Source organism: Balaenoptera physalus, assembly GCF_965194825.1.
Source record: "Balaenoptera physalus genome assembly, chromosome: 17".
Lineage (NCBI taxonomy): Eukaryota > Metazoa > Chordata > Mammalia > Artiodactyla > Balaenopteridae > Balaenoptera > Balaenoptera physalus.
In genome coordinates this window covers 27441237-27445360 of record NC_138895.1, presented here as the reverse complement: position 1 = coordinate 27445360, position 4124 = coordinate 27441237, and positions in this window count along the sequence as shown.

Here is a 4124-nt window from a genome sequence, read left to right as displayed (position 1 = left end):
CAGACAGAAAGTCACAAAAATTATACTCATCCTCATCAGTTCACTCAGTCCCATGTAATTAATTGTTGTTTTTTTTTTTTAATCTTGATCTTTTGTTAGCACTTTTATGAGTTCATCAGTTTTTCATCAGAGTTCTGAAAATGCTTATTCATTCAGTTCAGCAGTACAGTCAGTTACCAGAAACCTGTACTTGTCAGAGTCTTTTCCATGAATTTCTTGAAGATGAAACCCTTTTATAGGAACATATTTGCAAAATCATCAGAGTACACCCAGAACTGTCTGTAAATGACAAAAGACTTAAAAATGACCACGGTAAAAGATTTGATGAAAGTTCATAATAATGCAGTTGACAAGAAAATTAGTTATTTCTGAGATATACATTTTAAAGTAATAACTAGGATTATTACTTATAACATTATACCAGAACATATAAGATTTTTAGAACTTTCATGTAATGTCTGAAATATTTATATTAACATATTACCATACATATTTCCATACAAATACAAATATAAGATTTTTAGAAATTTCATGTAATGTCTGAAACATTTATATTAACATATTTCCATACATATTTCCATACAAATACAAATATAAGATTTTTAGAAATTTCATGTAATGTCTGAAACATTTATATTAACATATTTCCATACAAATAACCCAATGAAAGTTTAGTATTAGTTGTTTTGTTTGTTTTTTTATACTGCAGGTTCTTATTAGGCGTCAATTTTATACACATCAGTGCATACATGTCAATCCCAATCGCCCAATTCAGCACACCACCATCCCCACCTCACCGCAGTTTTCCCCCCTTGGTGTCCATATGTCCATTCCCCACATCTGTGTCTCAACTTCTGCCCCACAAACTGGCTCATCTGTACCATTTTTTTAGGTTCCACATACATGCATTAATATATGATATTTGTTTTTCTCTTTCTGACTTACTTCACTCTGTATGACAGTCTCTAGATCCATCCACGTCTCAACAAATGACTCAATTTCGTTCCTTTTTATGGCTGAGTAATATTCCATTGTATATATGTACCACATCTTCTTTATCCATTCGTCTGTTGATGGGCATTTAGGTTGCTTCCATGACCTGGCTATTGTAAATAGTGCTGCAATGAACATTCGGGTGCATGTGTGTTTTTGAACTACGGTTTTCTCTGGGTATATGCCCAGTAGTGGGATTGCTGGGTCATATGGTAATTCTATTTTTAGTTTTTTAAGGAACCTCAATATTGTTCTCCATAGTGACTGTATCAATTTACATTCCCACCAACAGTGCAAGAGGGTTCCCTTTTCTCCACACCATCTCCAGCATTTGTTGTTTGTAGATTTTCTGATGATGCCCATTCTAACAGGAGTGAGGTGATACCTCATTGTAGTTTTGATTTGCATTTCTCTAATAATTAGTGATGTTGAGCATCTTTTCATGTGCTTCGTGGCCGTATGTATGTCTTCTTTGGAGAAATGTCTATTTAGGTCTTTTGCCCATTTTTGGATTGGGGTGTTTGCTTCTTTGATATTGAGCTGAATGAGCTGTTTATATATTTTGGAGATTAATCCTTTGTCCGTTGATTCGTTTGCAAATATTTTCTCCCATTCTGAGGGTTGTCTTTTCGTCTTATTTATGGTTTCCTTTGCTGTGCAAAAGCTTTGAAGTTTCATTAGGTCCCACTTGTTTATTTTTGTTTTTATTTCCATTACTCTAGGAGGTGGATCAAAAAAGATCTTGCTGTGATTTATGTCAAAGAGTGTTCTTCCTATGTTTTCCTCTAAGAGTTTTATAGTGTCCAGTCTTATATTTAGGTCTCTAATCCATTTTGAGTTTATTTTTGTGTATGGTGTTAGGGAGTATTCTAATTTCATTCTTTTACATGTAGCTGTCCAGTTTTCCCAGCACCACTTATTGAAGAGACTGTCTTTTCTCCATTGTATATCTTTGCCTCCTTTGTCATAGATTAGTTGACCATAGGTGCGTGGGTTAATCTCTGGGCTTTCTATCTTGTTCCATTGATCTATGTTTCTGTTTTTGTGCCAGTACCATATTGTCTTGATTACTGTAGCTTTGTAGTATAGTCTGAAGTCAGGGAGTCTGATTCCTCCAGCTCCATTTTTTTGTCTCAAGACTGCTTTGGCTATTCGGGGTCTTTTGTGTCTCCATACAAATTTTAAGATGATTTGTTCTAGCTCCGTAAAAAATGCCATTGGTAATTTGATAGGGATTGCATTGAATCTGTAGATTGCTTTGGGTAGTATACTCATTTTCACAATGTTGATTCTTCCAATCCAAGAACATGGTATATCTCTCCATCTGTTGGTATCATCTTTAATTTCTTTCATCAGTGTCTTATAGTTTTCTGCATACAGGTCTTTTGTCTCCCTAGGTAGGTTTATTCCTAGGTATTTTATTCTTTTTGTTGCAATGGTAAATTGGAGTGTTTCCTTAATTTCTCTTTCAGATTTTTCATCATTAGTGTATAGGAAAGCAAGAGATTTCTGTGCATTAATTTTGTATCCTGCAACTTTACCATATTCATTAATTAGCTCTAGCAGTTTTCTGGTGGCAGTTTTAGGATTCTCTATGTATAGTATCATGTCATCCGCAAACAGTGACAGTTTTACTTCCTCTTTTCCAATTTGTATTCCTTTTATTTCTTTTTCTTCTCTGATTGCCGTGGCTAGGACTTCCAGAACTATGTTGAATAATAGTGGTGAGAGTGGACATCCTTGTCTCGTTCCTGATCTTAGAGGAAATGCTTTCAGTTTTTCACCATTGAGAATGATGTTTGCTGTGGGTTTGTTATATATGGCCTTTATTATGTTGAGGTCGGTTCCCTCTATGCCCACTTTCTGGAGAGTTTTTATCAGGAATGGGTGTTGAATTTTGTCAAAAGCTTTTTCTGCATCTATTGAGATGATCATATGGTTTTTATTCTTCAATTTGTTAATATGGTGTATCACATTGATTGATTTGCATATATTGAAGAATCCTTGCATCCCTGGGATAAATCCCACTTGATCGTGGTGTATGATCCTTTTAATGTGTTGTTGGATTCTGTTTGCTAGTATTTTGTTGAGGATTTTTGCATCTATATTCATCAGTGATATTGGTCTGTAATTTTCTTTTTTTGTAGTGTCTTTGTCTGGTTTTGGTATCAGGGTGATGGTGGCCTCATAGAATGAGTTTGGGAGTGTTCCTTCCTCTGCAATTTTTTGGAAGAGTTGGAGAAGGATGGGTGTTAGCTCTTCTCTAAATGTTTGATAGAATTCACCTGTGAAGCCATCTGGTCCTGGACTTTTGTTTGTTGGAAGATTTTTAATCACAGTTTCAATTTCATTACTTGTGATTGGTCTGTTCATATTTTCTATTTCTTCCTGATTCAGTCTTGGAAGGTTATACCTTTCTAAGAATTTGTCCATTTCTTCCAGGTTGTCCATTTTATTGGCATAAAGTTGCTTATAGTAGTCTCTTAGGATGTTTTGTATTTCTGCGGTGTCTGTTGTAACTTCTCCTTTTTCATTTCTGATTTTATTGATTTGAGTCCTCTCCCTCTTTTTCTTGATGAGTCTGGCTAATGGCTTATCAATTTTGTTTATCTTCTCAAAGAACCAACTTTTAGTTTTATTGATCTTTGCTATTGTTTTCTTTGTTTCTATTTCATTTATTTCTGCTCTGATCTTTATGATTTCTTTCCTTCTGCTAACTTTGGGTTTTGTTTGTTCTTCTTTCTCTAGTTTCTTTAGGTGTAAGGTTAGATTGTTTACTTGAGATTTTTCTTGTTTCTTTAGGTAGGCTTGTATAGCTATAAACTTCCCTCTTAGAACCGCTTTTGCTGCATCCCATAGGTTTTGGGTCGTCGTGTTTTCATTGTCATTTGTCTCTAGGTATTTTTTTATTTCCTCTTTGATTTTTTCAGTGATCTCTTGGTTATTTAGTAACGTATTGTTTAGCCTCCATGTGTTTGTCTTTTTTACGTTTTTTTCCCTGTAATTCATTTCTAATCTCATAGCGTTGTGGTCAGAAAAGATGCTTGGTATGATTTCAATTTTCTTAAATTTACTGAGGCTTGATTTGTGACCCAAGATGTGACCTATCCTGGAGAATGTTCCATGCGCAC